Genomic DNA, 17,646 nt, shown 5'->3' with positions numbered 1-17,646 from the left:
CATTGGGGCTAGGGTTGAGAGGTTAGATTGTTTAGAGCTACATTGGGTGGTTAAGCTTAATTATGCCTTCAACTCTACTACATCATTATTGATGAAGTGAGAACTGTATGTATGACCTCTCTATAAAGCTCTTATTGTTGTGTGATTATATATATACTTGTACATATTTACATGTGCCTTTGGCTCACTTTCTATGTATAGTGAAGTTTCATTTTCATCAATCACCTTGGTCAATGCCTCTCCTAAGGTTTTCCTCACTTCATTTTCACTCTAGGTAATGACTCCCATCAAACTTGTAATCAATGGTTTGTTGCAAACCAGTGAAATCTACTTTGAGCTATTCCTAGGCTTGTTGATTCTCTTGAAATTCCCTTTCACAAAGAGCTATTTTAGCCTTCTCGTGCTCTAATGGAACCGTTAGGTCTGCTATTTGGGCTTACACTTCCTCCAATCTTTTCTATAGTAGTTCCGTTTCTTTATTTTTAATTTCTAATGCCAGCTCTCTTTCCCTTAACTATGCTTGGAGGTCATGCATTTGATGGTTGGTCTAGACTATGAACTTTCTATAGGCCTAAGTATCATCTAATCTAGTATGGAGCTCTTATTTTGACTCAAGTACTTATGTCTAATCCGTTCAGAGCCCTTCACATAACAACTCTAGGGCTCCCAAGTTTCCTCCTATATTAAGTGCTAGATTGCGTGCTTGTGGGCATGAGGTGCTCTTATCCAGCCATTGCTTGTCACCTTGTGAAGTGATTGTGACCTCCTCTATGGTTTTTACCTTCTCTAGCTTGATGATTTTGGTTTGCAAATTTTTTATATGTATTATGAGTTGATGGAGAATTCCTTGATTAACACTTTGTGAGCTCTCAACTATTTTTTCTTTCCCTTTACTTGAGCTATCTCCATCTCTTTATTATGTTTCTTCTACATGCTAAGGAAGTGTTTGGGTCATTTTCTATCTTGCCTTAGTGAATGATTGCAAGAGAATCCTTTCGACATGTTTAGTGTGCTTCCTCATCATAGCTTCCATATCTTTTGCTTCCTTCTTACTCCTTCTCTTAGCAATGTGGGCTATTGCTTGTTCTTTGGGGGTATCCCCGTCATCAAAGTTCGAGAGGTAGACGAGCTTTTCTCACTCTCTTTTCTACTTTTCTTTTCTTTCCCTTGACTACTTTATTTTCGGCTAGATTAACTATTCCTTCAACTCAGTAGATCTCATATTAGGAGCTTGAGTGAGCATTTTCTTGGCCTTAATAATGGTCTCATGAACTACCTCTATCCAAAGGTAATTCAAATTCCTAATCACCACGATCTCCTTTTTGAGTATGTCTTCCATGAGATGTTTAGGGAATCTCATTGTGGATGAATTTGGCCTATTATAAGCAAACTTGCGGTGAAAGTTGTGGATTGCTAGATGCAACTATTCATCCATAATGGCACTAAAGTTGGGATTGCAAAACCTTTCGTGTCATGGTGGTTGGATTGAAATTGCCTTCAATTATTCTTGCATATGCTTGTTGCAAGTAATCTTCAATCTCATGCTCACATATACACCTTCTCATTAGCAATTCATCTTGCCCTAGCATGTATAACTGCCCTGCAATTAGCTAATAGGCCCTCATTTTAATGAGCACATGTGCAACTTGATCTTTCTCTATTATGTCCACTTAGGAAATCTATTCTCTAGTATATCTACAATGGCATGTACCTAATAGGGTGTTAGGTTAGCTTTGAACAACTGAGCTTCCTGAATAAAGAACAAGAAATCTAGAAGATTATCATTAATTCCGAGTGTTTTTTGCACTCGTCAACTGTAGACATGTGGTCTCCAATATAATGTTGTTTGCCCTTTCTTTTGATATTGTTGTACTTGCATTCTAGTAGTAGCTATCTTGGATGCATCTTGTGGCACACATATTTTTCACTTAGTACACCAAGGCTTGATGGTTTGCAAAGAAAGTGAAGGGAGCAGCAAGGAGGTTGGCAAAATTTCATAGTGGTGTGCACCAGGCTAAATCCCTCACATTTGTGGTGGAGTAGTTCAACTTAGTTTCTATGAGCCGCTACAACTAGAAAAACCCAAGAAAATCCATGTTCTCGTAGCTAGCAAAGCACTACTCCAATGGAAATTTTGGACACATCAATGTGCACGCATGATATTAGTTTCCAATTAGGGGCTCTAAAATAGTTGCATTCATTGAAGCCATTTTCAATCCTTCATAAGCTTGTTGGCATTCGTTGGTCCACTTCCAATTCACCAAGAGCTTGTGCAATGGTCTCACAATTGCTGCATAATTAAGCACAAAGCGTCTATAGTCATCGATGTGCTCAAATAAGCATTATACTCCCTTGGCATTTTTTGGTGGTGGCAACTCCAAGCTAGCCCAAATTTTTTATGTGTTAGTTGAAATCCCATTCTTGGACATAAGAACGTCTAGGATAATGCCATATTTTTACTTAAAATTGACATTTCAATGGATTTAATGAGAGTTGATGCTTCTTGCATTGCTGAAACACCACTTGAAGTTTCTCTTAGTGCCTAACCCATAAGGAATTGATAAAAAGGTCATTGAAAAACACTTTAGTGTGCTCGTGAAGCATGAGGAATTGATGCAAAGGTCACTGACAAAGACTTTGAGGTACTTGCGAAACATGTCCTTAAAGGTCATACACATTAGGCACTAGAAATTTGTAGGTGCATTCATTAATTCAAAGGGCATGACAATGGACATGAACAACCCCCATTTAGTGGCAAAGGTAATATTGTGCTGATTATTAGGGTGAACTTGCATATCTCAAAAAGCTACTAGCGAAGCTATAGGCCTCCTTACCTACCACATGCTCAATCATATGTTCAATATAAGGCAATAGGTAGTGGTTTCTCTTGGTAGATGCATTTGCTATATTGTAATTTCTAATTCTTCTCATACAAGATGTGCATATTAGGGGCTCATTCGGTATGGTCTCTATTTAGTGGGTTTGACTAGTGAATCAATTTGTATAGTATGGGCCAATACACGTATGATGATACTCTCTTGAGATTAGTGTAATTTCATGTTTACATATCTTAGAATTCTTTAAGGAGTTTGATGAGTTTCCTCTCATCCTCCTTTGAAGGGTTGTTTGTAATATACATAGGTTTAGGAGACTGTCCTTCCTTGACAATATTCACTTTCTTGACCTTTGTAGGTCCGTTAATCAATTTGTTGGATTTTTATTATCATTTATCTCCCATTAGAAGTATTTGTTCTTGAATCGAGGGAATCTCTATGGGAGATCTTCAGGCTTCTTCTAGTTGTCATCGTCAAAGTCTTGGCTCTTTTAAGCTTCATTAAGCTTTATTTTCCTTAAATGCATCCACAATTTTATGCTATATTGCTTGGATATTGTTGGCTTTGGAATCTGTGGATTGGAATCTATGCCATTGTCCAACTCTAAGCTCATCATATCTGACTTTTGAAACGAGTCTTCATCCTCGTCTTGTGCTTCTTCAGCTCTGTGAGGACATCAAGAGCCAGAATGAGGCTTGAAGGCTAGCACCCTATCTGTTTGTGATCAAGGATCTCCAAATATCGTAACCATTCTAGATTTGACTTCACTCTTGCTACTCCTACATTCACAATTAGTTTTTCTATCTTTTGGGATTTGGGATTAGTTGTGCTTTGCTTGATGCTCATATTGCCAAAGTCATAATCGCTTGATTCATCATCTCACTCATGCTTGGCTTCCTCATTAGTAAAAGTATCTTCAAGGTTACTAACTTCTTTTTGTTCAAGTTTGTTGAGCTTCATTAGTGATGCGACCAATTCGGCATGATAATCAAATAATTATTGATTCAATCTTGTCCACTTCCATTCTTATTACTGAAGTAGTTATTCAAAAATCAACAAGTTGGCCTCAGGATTGTCATTGAGCCACCATCAGCACCAAGCAAGAATTTTTCTCAATTCCTAGTGGTTGACAAGAATGTTGAATCCTATGATATTGGGTTGAGATGGTCCAAGGTTCATCATAAGGATAAGTATCATCAATTTTGTTGTACTAGGCTCAGTTAGATGTGTAGTGAGCTTTTCTTCACCTACTTAACTCATGATTCACTTGCTCTTCTATATTCTTAGCACTTGCTTAGTCTCTTGAGCTTCTTGTACCCATTTCTTAATTTTGTGTATTCTATATACTTGGCGCCTTCCCAACTTGTTGAGCTTCTTATATTGGTTTCTTGACTTTGTCTATTATCTCTAGTTATCATTATGTGTTAGGATACTTTCTTTCTTTTATCGGTCTGAGGAGTGGTAGTGGCACTTTAGGCACTGAACACAACCTTATTGGTTGTTGTTTCATGGTAATCCCTTTGCCTTGCAACATTAGTTTCTCAATTACTTTGGCATTCTTCTTCCTTGTGATGAATCTGTCTGTCTTGGAAGTTTGATGCTAGTTTTCTTGCTTTAAGCTCTTGTGATAGCATTTATAAGTATCAACATGGTGTCTTTGTTGTGGATCATCTCTACTCCAAAGAGCACAGAGGTATTGATGGGTTAATGGCTTTACTTGTGTTGGCTTTCTACGTATGACAATCATGATCCATATGTGCTATGCTACATTCATGGCATCATTGAATTGCTTGACCATCCTTGGGTGGCTTAATTTTTTGTGGACATCTTGAAGACATGTGTCTTACTTGTCCACAATTCCATAATTCAATGGGGCTTTTCAACTACATTGGAGCTCTTCCTCTTCCTCACTCTAGGACCAGTATGGATTGGTAGTTCATGAGGACTTTTTTACCATCATTGTTATTTATTTTTATGGGTTTGTGTGTTCCTCTTCTTTGGCTAGATCCTCTATATAGTGTGCTCCTAGAGGAGTGTCACTCAGAGGATGAATGATAATCAAGGGGGCTAGGGTTTGAGATATGCTTGAGGATTGATTTTTGCACTTTGTGCTGATGGCTTTTGCTCACTTGAAACTGGCAAAGCTAATTGTGGAGGCCTAGCGTAGTATTGCATCCTATTCTATAGTGTATATGGATAGTTATTGAAAGGATTTGCATAGAGCAAGAGTCTAGCAGCTCAATAGGAGGCTTCTTTATGTCCAAAATGTCCATAGTTTGTAAAAGATTGAGGAGGTTTAGAATACTTAGATGGGAGGTGGTTTCCCCCATAGTGCATGAATTGAATATTCTATCCATAAGGCCATAGATTCTTTAAGGCATAAGTGGGTCTAACTTGTTCAGTCTAGTACTTTTTGAATGACATGAGTAGATATTGTGCTACACTAAGCTCTACACTACTTCTTAATGATGTTTTGACACTACTAGACCTATCATTTTTCTCTCAGTTTCTCTCTATGCAAGTCATTAACATGTATTGCCTCATCCAAGACTACATTAGGTTCAACTCGTCTCAAATTACTAGTGGCTTCATAGATGTGCTTGTCTCTATTGCTTCACAAATTCTTTTTGTTATAGTTTTGGCGTTTGGCCTTTCAACAAGAGGGATTTAGTTGTACATGCTTCATACCTTGGAGATCTATTCATGCACACTCTATTTCTCTTGTTGTTGTTGCAAATTTATGAGCCATATAGTGAGGTTGTCCCCATATTTGACATCTACAAACAACATGATAAGCAAGTCCTTGAGGTTGGAGTAGCATGCTATGTAACAAAGTACTTAGCACCATCCAATGATTGATAGGGCATGGGATCACAAACATCTGAATGAACAAGAGCTAAAGGCTCACCCATGCATGTACAAATAGACTTCTTATGCATGATATTTATTTTCCTGCATATAAACAATGATCATAAGATTCAAAATCCAAGTGTGGGAGATACTATAGATGGATTAAAAGTTTTTCCTTTGAGTGATATATACCTAGGATTGTGATGCCACATAGATACATAAGGGAGGCTGATAACAACCAATACATGATTTAGTGGAGCTAGAGACAAGCAAAGGATAAATACTATCAATCTTGGCACCTCTACCAAAGACGAGGTTACCACGAGTGGTTTTCCATGAAAAATCACTAAAGGAAACATAATACATGCCATTATATGATTGTCTTGTAGAGATAAGGCTTTTGGTCAAAGCCAATACATGACGTAGGTCATGAATAACAAAGGAAGTGGAAATTGTAAATGTACACCACAAATTTCAACAATCTCAAAACATGATAATCCCCCAAGGGTTTTGAATCAAAAATAGTATGGTAAGTATAAAATCAACTATGATGTAGGGTCACATGAGAAAGGAAGCCCTCGAATCAAGTAACTAGCATTGAGAAAAAGAAGACTGACCATCATTCAATTGCATGATACTAAGTAAAGAAGCAACCAAAATATAATCATTTGAATTGTACTCTAGTATATTTATCTCCTAAATATTAACATTAGAATCCATAATACGCTGATCGTTATATGTTGTTGCATTATCTTGCAATTTTCATTTGCCTTTTTTATGCCTATCATGGTGCATTTTCTGGCAGCACGGCTGTATATGTCCTTGTTGCCCACAATAATGACAAGTAAGAGATGACTTAGCAATAGGATTAATTGCAACCTTACCCATGAAGTCTAGACTTAGACCTATTTTACTATGAGTCTCTACCACGTCATTTATAATTGCCTCTAGTATCATTCCTGCCTCTAATTATAAGAGCATGAGAGGCATGCGCTAATCAACATTTTCCTTGTTCACTTCCTCAGTAAACAAGGATCCCTCTACATTTTCACATTTAAAATCATCCTCAAAAGAATTAGTGCCACTAACAGTACTACTACAGAAGGTATCCTAAGACTCTAGAAGAGTGACAAGCAAAAATGTGGACTTTATGTTATCATCAAAGACAAGCTTTTATGAAATAAGCTAGTTGTAAATAGAGTGAAACTCATTCAAAGGAGTAAATATTTTTGAACCAGCACAATTGTGAAGCAGGGCTTTGCTTATCATAAAGATTACATATTTTCTCCCATAACTACCATGCACCACCCTTAGTCTCAATGTCATTAAAGTATACTTTATCAGACAATGACAAAATGAAATGGACTTACATAGCTCATCAAGGTCATCCCAAGTGTCAACATCCATATCCATGCTTTTCCATTTCAATGGTCTAACCTTCTTCTTTTGCACCAAAACCTACCATATCTAGGTCTTTTGATAGTTGAAGGTATTGCCATCCAACTTATCAATATTGAAGATGGCACTATCCCTAAAGGCACTAGAAACACCTACAATTATGATTACAAAGTAAAGAGATAATGGCCTACTATAATAATAGTAAATTAGCCCAAAAATAGAGCTAAAAATGAATGCAATAGGGGGAGAATGACCCAAGGTATTGCAATCCACAAAGTAAAAGTACTAGAGTGATTGATACAAGTATTTGCTCTCAGTAAAGTAGCCCAAAACTAAATTTCAAAAATGCTACCTATAAAACTATAGTAAATAATGAGATAACATTGATTAATGACTCCAAGGACAAGCTTTGCATAAACCAATGATTATAAAGAGATTCCATAGGCTCGAAAGACCAATTTTTGCATAAAGCAATGAGTATAAAGAGATTCCATGGGCTCCAAAGACCGAGCTTTGCAATATAAAAGTGGAAATGCTCCCACTAGAAGTAACCCAGAGTGTTAGAGAGAAAAGCAAGCTCAATGAATATACATAATAACATTTGGAAGCCCAATAATACCAAGTAATGCATTTGAGAGCATACAAATGACATAAATATTCAAGCTTGTAAGTGATAAAGCATTGACTAATGAAACTTTTGCCAAGTATGAATATAAAGGAGCTTGAAATCAAAGCTCAAAGCTCAAGCAAGAGCATATTCAAAATAACCAATTTTTTGAGTAGCATAAAAGCATGTATTTCAATGATATTCAATACATAAGCTTATTGTCCACTATTTATGTCAGAAATAAATATTCCAATGACTAAGCAAAACAAGCTCTAATTATTGCAAGTTGTAATATTCATGCCATAACACTTCATATAAAAAAAATGAATTTAGGCTTGAGGTGTTTTAAAAAAAATTAATCGTTGAGCTATTACATAAGTGACCACATGTAATTTGCTTGATATTGAGTCTCGCATTAAAGCAATTTTGCAATCCGACACGAGAAGATGCCTCAATGTTCCCAACCAACAAAAAGCAAAGACGCCTTGTAAATAATATTATCATGGCTTGATCATAATGTTTCCCATATTATATTTGATTTAGCATTCCTGATTCCATTTAATGTGTCAAAGATCGTATTGATTTCATAACCGCAAGACAAATTGCAAAAGCCTTAATCGGTAGACAAAGAATGTGCAAGAACGAGCATGATATTGAGTAAGTTAAGTATCAAAGAGTATGGCATGACTTTATAAACTAGATAAGTCATGAGGTAACTTGGCCAAAAACCACCAGATGAAGTTGTTTTGAAGAAAAAAAGACGTTTTTGAAAATATAGGTAAAAAATCATGACTTTTTTGGCGCTTGGAAGGAGAGAAAGCATTTTAAAATCATCCCTATGCCACCATCCAGCAGGTAGACAATTAAAATACATTTTTTATAAAGCTTACTTAGCTCTTGACATGTAGCTAAAAGAATGAGTCACTACATGCTCCCCCTTATGCCTATAAATATAACCCCTCTCATTCACAAAGAAATGAAGAAAGAAGATCTCTTGATAATATAAAATTTTCTCTACTTCTCTTTTCCATTGCATCTTGAACCTTAAAGGAGGAAAAATACCCCCCCTCTACCTCATTTCTATTCTTTCTACCCCCTGTTACGCCTTCCTCCTATACAACCATATCGCTAAGCAAAATGCTAGCGAAATTTTTTTGGACAACCACCAATTCTCCCTAAACTACCATGTCAATTTCGATTGACATCCATGGCTCCACGAGGTTATAGAAATTCAAAAAGCCCATTTGAAGCAAGGGAAGCAAAGAACACGATCAATGGAGAAAATGATGTGGTAAGAATCGGCGAAACCCCCATTATAGCAAACTTGAGAGAGGATAATAAGAGGAAAGATCACGCTATGCCTCCCCCATGGCTAGACACGAAATGCCACTCCAAGGGGGATTATTTTGTACCGGTGCGAGGAGCTTTAGATTGGCCCCGACAGCGAGGGGTTGCTCGGTGAGGAATTTGTTAGATAGGCAGGAGGAGGCGGGAGTGCAAGGGGGCTGTAATCATAAATCTCTCGATTGCTCCTAGGAATTGCATGACCCCTCATGTGAATCAAGTTAGGATCCTAGAGTTCCTAGTACTAGTGAAGGGACATAAATCTTGGAGAGTTTGTTCTCTTTTGCATAGACAAGATGGATTTTTTGGTGAATGGAGGTTATCTTTTGCATAGGCAGAAGGGGCAAAGCATTGTAAATAACTTTGCAAATTATGTTTTACTAAAAGACTGTTTTCTTTGTCTCTAAGTGTCGTGTTGTAAAATTATGCAAAGGAACATGTGATAATGGGTTAATTAATGAAGTTGCTTTCATATGTCATAACTTAATGTGATAGGTAATTAGAAAACTAAAGAAAACCATTTCTGGGAAGCAGGTGGGCGAGATCCTTGATGGATCCATCCTACGGATGGGTGGTCTCGGTAAGCTGGGAGCTTCTCTCAAGAGATTGAACGAAACATTAATTAGAAAAAATTAGGTAGAGCCGAGCGTTGACTTACCTAGGGTTAGGTCTTAAAACCTTGGTCATAAATAATCTTAGGGGAAAGATATAGCGACTGTGCCAGAACTTCGTTAAGGTTCCCTAATGTTAACCCCAAGTCAAGAAGGTGGAAAAATGAATGAAAAAGCGGAAGAGGATGGAAAAAGAGCAAAGACACACAGGCGGCCTCTAAAGCTAAGCTGGGGCCAAAATCGTAATTTTAAATGAAAGGCACCTCAGAAAACTCCAAAAACTCGTGTAAAAGAGTGCCAGGCTCCCTCTTGTGCGTAAAGTATTAGATGGGTGTAGGCTAGAGGCATAAGGTTAGAAGAGGAAAATAGAGAAAGGACCTTGCCACAATGGTCGGTCATGTAAAAAAAGGGATGGGTGCCCATGGAATTTTAGGGCTTGTATATAAAGTTCAAAAAGTGAATGGAAGCTCATTCTTTGGTGGTGGCTAACAAGCCTCCTCTTCTTCTTTCCTTCTTTTCTTCTCCTTGCTTGTGTGTGTGCTCTTGAGAGAGGGAGTGTGAGACTATGAGAGAGTGAGTGTGTGGGAGTGAGGGATCAAGAGGGTGAAGCTCTTCACCATCTCCTCTTCTCTTCTTCTTTTCTCTTCTCTTCTCTTCTCTTGCGCGTGCGGCTATGGTGGATGGAGCTTGGAGATGGAGAAGGCTTGAGGATGCTTGAGCTAGCATCTAGGATCATGGAGCTACCGGTATGTGCAAGAGAGGAGGAAACTCATATCGGCATCAAGGTAAGCTCATTACACTCATAGGAGCGACGACGCGTCGGCTAGGTGAGAGATAGCCATTATTAGAGCTCGCTTGGAATGCTTGAAACAATAAGCGATCCGTGGGTCTTGGTGGTTGAGTAAAAGCTTCCACATTTTGGTTTCGTTGCCAGAACCAACGGATTCAAGCTTGAGCGCTTGCGCACCTCATATTGAGCATCGAAGTAAGGGATTCATCCCTGAAACGGAGCTTGAGATAGGTAGGAAGTTTGGGTGTTTTGATCTTGAAAACAAGTAAGTATTTTGGGTTAGTTAGTTAGTTTGATGATTGGAAAACATGGAGAAATCATTTCAGTTTGTTGCTTTTGATTCTTGTTTCATTTAGCGTAGGATAGGATTAGGAAATCAAATCGGGAAAGGGTAGGATTTACTATTGCAAAACAGGGTATAAATCATGCAAAAAATGGCAAAAATCTTGGTTGGAATGCTTAATGTTGGCACGTGAGTGATAGGGAGCATCAAAACCTTACCCGGGAAGGGGTTTAAGAGCCAAGAGGCCAGGGGAGAGCTCATTTGCAACCATTGCAAAGAGAGAGAGAGCCCCTGCAAAGATTCGATTCGATCTTGTCATTGGAGAGCCTACTGCTCGCCTTAGGTATACCAATCACTTCCCTTGGCACCCTAGTTATGATTTGGAAGTTTGTGCTTGGAGTGATTGTCTAAATCGTGAGATTTGATTGAAATCGTCGTCGCACTGCATTCATGGCTGAAGGGGAGCTACAAGCTCTACCCCGAGACCTACGGACCACTTATTGATCAAGCATTTCAAGCCGAGCGGCCATGGCTACCTCTCACATAGTCGACACGCCATGCCTACCTTACGAGTGTAGTGAGCTTACCTTGATGCTCGATCAAGTACCCTCCTCTCTCTTGCACACCGGTAGCTCCACCATCCTTGTGGCAAGCTCAAGCAACCTCAATCCCTCTCCCATGAGCTCCATCCTCCATAGCCACGCGCGAGACAAAGGAAGAGAAGAGAAGAGAAGAAGATGGAGAGAGGAGATTGAGAGCTTCTTCTCCACGATCCCTCACTCTCACACACTCACTCCCTCACCCTCTCACACTCCCTCACTCCCTTTCTCAAGCACAAGCAAGAAGGCAAGAAACAAGAGAAGAAGAAGAAGAAGCTTTAGCCACACACAAGAATGAGCTTCTCATTCACTTTTGAACTTTATATACATGCCCTCCCTTCTTTGGGCGATCATCCCCTTTTTTACATGGCCGGCCATTGGCCTAAGCCCATTTCTCATTTTCCACCATTCTAATTTATTCTATACCCAACTAATGCATACAATTTACACAAGAGCGAGCCTGGTACTTTTTTACAAGGATTCAGGAGAGCTTCCACATTTAATGGTGCGCTTTTTACTCTTTTGCTTTCTCGGGGCGACACTGAGACTTTCTGGGGGTCGTGCCCGGACATTTAAAATTTTCAGGGTCTGGTTACCGGTCAAGGCACCTTTTCCTTCTTTTATCATGCGTATTTTTTGCTATTTCATTTTTTCCATTTTCCCACTCCTTTGCTCCATTTTCCTGCTCCTCTGTGCTACGGTAAACACGGTAAACATTACCCCCCTCCTAGCCAAGTGCCAGTCCCATGGCATTGTGATGGGAAGTAGTGGGATAGTTGGGTCTACTGCTAAGTAGAACTGGTGGGTAGATGACACTGATTCAAAGGTGAGGGTGTGAATGAGAGGTGATGGAGTTTAATGATGATGACCAGGAGAGATTCCGGCATGCTTTAGGCTTCATGAAGATGCTCAGTATTTCTCACACAGTTGTGGCTTTCATTTTGCGACTACTGATAAGGGTTTTTAGTTGGTTGGTGAAAAATATATAGCCGATCATCCCTTGAGCATCAGAAACGCTTGATCAATAAGCAATCCCTTAGGAGGATGGTGTTGGAGGGATTTATCTTGGAGAAGCCCCCCCGAACTCTGCCTTGACAAAGATATGCTTTGTCTTCGCATTGAAGATCTGTGTCTTTGATTTGAAGATCTTTGTCTTTTATTCGAAGATCTTTGTCTGTGATTTCAAGATCTTCAGTGCTGCGTTGAAGATCTTCAACCTTGCATTGAAAATCTTCAGGCTTATGGAATCAATAAAAGCGATTTGTAGATCTTGAGGCGTTAGGCATGCATCTTTGGAAGATGAGGTTCCAAAATCCATGCCAATGGCAGATCTATTACTAAGTACTCCTTTTGCTTGATTTGGTTCAGTCATGGTAGCCATCAGCAGGCAGATGGTTGGTGACATGAAGCATGTTGGACCGTCCAATCCAATGCAGAAAAGCTCCTGAAACAATAGCAATGGTGTCATGCGCGACACATGGAGAAAGTTTTGGTCATTAAAGGATGCCGTGGATGATCTTCTTTAGCTGAGTAGCCAGTTCTTGAAACACGAACATAACTTGCAAGAAAAGTTGTGCACTCCCTAAGGGGTGTGTCTGCCTCACCGTGTAGTGCATGGTGCCCATGGCAGTGGAACTGGGAGATGGGTCTACTAACCTTGGGCAAGCCCTTGGTAATGTCCCACACTTGAGGACCCAGTTCGTGTGTCATTGGAGGTGCGGTGCAAATCTTAAGGTGACAGGTCTGAAATTCCTGCCCTTGATGTGCCCTAAGTGTGAAGTGGGAAAGGGGCTAGGGAGAACCCTAGATGCAGTGATTGTGGTGCACAACAAGGAGAAGGGAAGTTGCAAGCTCATCATGTGAAGTCTTCTCTCTATTATCTTTGCTTAGTAGTAGATTCATCCCTTGGCTTTGCTATTCTTTGCTGTTGTCTCTTCTTTCCAGTTCACCTTTTCTTTTATTGCCTTGTGGCTTTTTTTTTTGAAGAGGTTATACATAGATGCATGTGATACAAGGGCATGATGGGAGTTTAATCCTCGTCATCCAAATGGCGGGTAGGGGATGGTGGAGGGCGAGGGGCTTTGTTAAGGAATCTGCGGCTCAGCATGTAGCCCTTGAGATTGAGGCGGGTCTTGAGAGTGGTGGTGGAAAGGAAAGGGTGGTTGCACTATGTGAATTTACTATCGCTCATATCCTCAAGCAGTGCAATACAGAAGGATGGCAAAAGAATAGCGCGCATCATGAGACGAGTCATGGTGCTACTATCTATGGCATTGGGGTCGAAGTAAAGGGGTGGAAGGTGGCGTTCTTGAGGTGCAGGCTCTTGGTAGATTAGGACCCTAATTAGTCTAAGATAATTATAGGTTGTTATGAAGGCGAGGTCAGGACAGGATGTGAACTCAGTAAGGAATCTATCTATGGAACTGTACAAATTAGGGAGGGTAAATACAAGGGCATCTTTATAGGAGGTGCTATTGGCATTATAGATGATAGGGAAGTCAAACCTGTCATGGATGGATGGATTAAAATCCACGCCTACCCTTCGAGGATATGGCATGAATGTGGGGTCGTTTCTCTTAAAGGGAAGGGTGTTACAAAACGCCATCCAAGCGTCAAGGTTGATATAAAAAATGCGTCTTCTCCAGGTGGGTTGGCAATTGTAGCCCTCCACCGATCTAGGCACCTGGAAGACTTTATCATGCCAAAATTCGTGGTCCTTGGTTCCCCAAGCAGTTGGGTTGGCCTCTCACTCCTCTAGCCACTTGTCCTTGAGCCTTGCACCCATAGCAATTACATCGTTTACAACTTCAATGGGCATTACTCTATTTAGTTTAGTGGGAAGCTTGAAGCTCAAGTCGAAGGGGTTGCAGGCACATTCTTGCTGTTCCCAGATGATTAGCTCTACATGGAATCCATCGAGGAGGTCCTCAGGGTGCGGTGGGAGAGGAGCAGGTTGCCTTGGGACAGGTCTAATGTTCAACTTCTTCCTTGCCTTCTCCACCATTTTTCTTCTGCGCTTAGCTAGGGTTGCTTTCCTCTCAGCGGATGTGTCAATGGGTTGCACTTTATCTTGTCGTGGAGGAGAGGGTGGTGGAACGTAGTCCTCCTCCTGAGGTCCCAGATCAAACTTTGGTCCACCCCCTTCTACTTGCACTTCTTCTTGCATCTTCTCTTCTGTGAAACCAAGTTCGTCAATATCTTGCACCGTCAGGCCTACCTGTGTAAGGTATTTTCTTTGCTCCTCTAGGCTCTGCGACGGGCCTCCTAGTTGCAGTGGTACATGCAGGTCTGTTGTTAGGGCTCTGCGTGCAATGGCTAGCTTCTTCTACAGCAGCTGATCATTGGCCTCGTTTTCTTCTGTTTTGGTGGAGTGAAGCAGCGTGTTGAGGAAAGTGTGCTGTTGGGCCATCATAGAGAGCTCGGCAGCCTTTGCCTGATTTTCAGCCAACACTCTATCTCTTTCTGCTTTGGCCAATCGGCATGCCAGGTCTCGTATCCTCCTTTCGTTGTGGTCAGCCCATTCCTTCGCTCTCTTCTCTATATCTTCCAGGCTCTCCCCCTGATGGAGGGTCATAGCCACGAGTCGTTGCTCTTGGTCTTCGAGCTTATGGTGTAGGCGGGACTGCTCTTGGTCTTCATTGGCGATCTGCGCACTAAGGTGATCCAGCTACACCTGCATTCTTTGCACTGCTCTTCTCTTAGCTTTTCTAGCTCTGCAGTCTCCTGTTTGATCTTCTCAAGCTGGTTTTGTGCCTCCTGGTTGACTGCAGTGAGCTAGTCATTCTTGCGCCGCAAGTGAGCAGTGGTCTCCCTCTCTCCGTTGAGGCGATCCATTAGGATTTTTCTTCTTCCCTCCCAGGCAGCATCATGTTCCTTTAGGGTTTTTGTTTCTTCTGCATCTCTATTGCTGGCTTCCTCCTTTAGCACAACAATCTCCTTTTGGTACTCTGCTATCTGTTTAGTTTTCTCTAGCTGGAGAGTGGCTCTTGATTCTCGCTCTATTGCCAACTCTTCCATGGTAGTTCTCTTTCCTTCCTTGGCCTTTTCTAGCTGCGAGAGTAGCTCTTTAACGTACTCATTGTACTGGCCTGCTGGAGGTGGGGGATGGGACATGGTGGCGGCGGTGGTATTAGCTTCTGTTTTCTGTCTTTTAAGCTCTGGGCTTGGCTCCACATCAGCCGTGGCTTCCCTCTTCACTCGTGACACTGGGGTGGCTACGCTAGCTTCTCTTGCTAACTCCCTTTCCACCAAGAACTGCAGCCATGTGACCATATTGCTCTCATCAACCTTTGGTAAAGTTCTTGGGGCGGGGATGGTTATTACGGAAGCAGCAGGGCTAGTTGGCACAAAACTGGTAGGGACAGGCGTGATGGCCTTCTTGCCCTTGCCCTCTACGCGACCGGCGGCGAGATGGGATCTGGCACATTCAAGCTCATGTCCGGGTTCTCATCCTCCTAGGGCGGGGTTTGCTTTCTTTGTCGTTGATGTTGTTCCACAGGTAGGCGAGTTGCAAGTTCTATATCTTCTTGTTCCTTCTTCCTCAAGGCTTCTTCCTCCTCCTCAGCCCTTCTTTTCCTCTCCTCTTCTGCCTTTCTAGATTCCTCTTCCACTCTCTATGCATCCTCTTTTTCTTTCCTTTTCCTCTCTGTTTCCTGGGCTCTTGACACTCTTTGCACTTTTTGCAGTTCTTCTTTCTCTTTCTTCCTCCTTTCTTCTTCCCTTTGCTGTTGGAAGCATTTAGTGCGCTGCTCTCTTTGCTGTTGCTGGCGCTGTTCTTCTTGCTTTTCTTCTTCATCACTACTCTCATCAGTTTCTGTTTCCTCGTCAGAGCCTGAGGATTCTTCGTTGTGTGGTGAGGGTGGCGGTCGCTCCTGCTCCTCCTCTGCTGCTCTTGCCTCCTTTACTGCTTCTTCAATTAGGGCGGTTAGTATACCTCCATATCCAATGAATGATGCTTTGGAGGCGGCATTCTTCTTGTCTTTTGCTGCTGGGGATTCACCTCCAGCAGGTTGGCTTCCCAGATCAAGCGCTACGGCAGCCTTCTCGATTGTGTGTCTTACATAATAATTCCAATCGATCTCTTCTAGTGCATTGGCCATGAGGCTTTCGAGCACAGGCACATTTATTTTGCCCATATAGGCAGTGTATCGATGGCTGGAGAAGAGGGTGTGCATGACTTTAGCACGCATGCGGATTTCGTCATCAGGGATGTCCTGGATATTGACTCCATCGTTGGAACGCACCTGGCCCCTGTCCATTTTTAGTATGGCGAAGACATCCCTTTTTGGTGTCGTTACGGCCCTTGATTCCAGGCCCAGTGCCTTGTCTACTAGTTCCTTGCTTAAGGGTACCCTGACTTGCCTAGCAGCATCCCCCCTTCCCACAGTCACCGTGGCACTCTTGGAGGCAAAGTCGAAAGTTCGTAAGAACTCAACACACCTTGCAGGATCCATATTTTGCTTCGCCTTCTCCACATACTTGGTCATATTGCACTTTTCTATGACTTGCTTAGCTGCTTCCTCCGTTTCCACGACCCTGGATAGGTTGTGAACAGTTCGGAAATTCAGCCATCTGTAAGCTTGAATTTGCAGACTCAGCATATATTTTTGCTTTTCTTCTTCTGTGAAGGAAAGCTTATGAGCGTGATCTTGATGAGCCATCTTGGGTTCCTGCCCAGCAAAAATACTTTTCATTAATCACAAGTGGAAAAGGAAAACATGGCTAAATGAAGCTAAGCATGAAAAATACTCAAATCAGGAATGCAAAGAACTTGAAAATTTTTGCTAGCTAACGTTTATTATTATTATTATTATTTTGATCACTGAGTTCAACCTTTCAACAATTATCTATGCCTTCTTAGCCTTATTCCTCCCCCTCGAAAAGATGAAAATCCTTCCTAGGATTGAACGAAGTGGTGAGGATATCAAAGGTGATTGTGATGGGGTGTTCCGGCCAATAGCCACTCATAAAATGCAGGGTTGTACTCAAGTTGAGCATGATGATTGAGTTCACAGGGTTGTACGGAAACTTGGGAGATATAGGTCAAGACATCGTGAAAAATATCTCTGGTATTAAGGCGGCTTGCAATGTGCAGGTCTTCTTCCGTAAGGAATTGGTCAATGTAAGGATGGGCTAGGACCTAGTCATCTAAGTGTCGGTTCCGGGTAATGGCCAAAACTCTAAATGAAAGAGGTGCCACATAAGTAGGATCGTACTCAATGGTCTTGATTGCCCTCCTTTGTTCAACATTTGTCATGATACGACAACCTTTCTTTTTCCATTGGGTCCGCAAAGTGAACCACTACTGTAAGAATGAGGAAGTTGAGCTTA

Source organism: Lygodium microphyllum, chromosome 2, assembly GCF_053477565.2.
Source record: "Lygodium microphyllum isolate KBCC chromosome 2, Lygodium_microphyllum_v1.1.10, whole genome shotgun sequence".
Taxonomy (NCBI): Eukaryota; Viridiplantae; Streptophyta; class Polypodiopsida; order Schizaeales; family Lygodiaceae; genus Lygodium; species Lygodium microphyllum.
Note: the sequence above shows the minus strand (reverse complement) of the source record.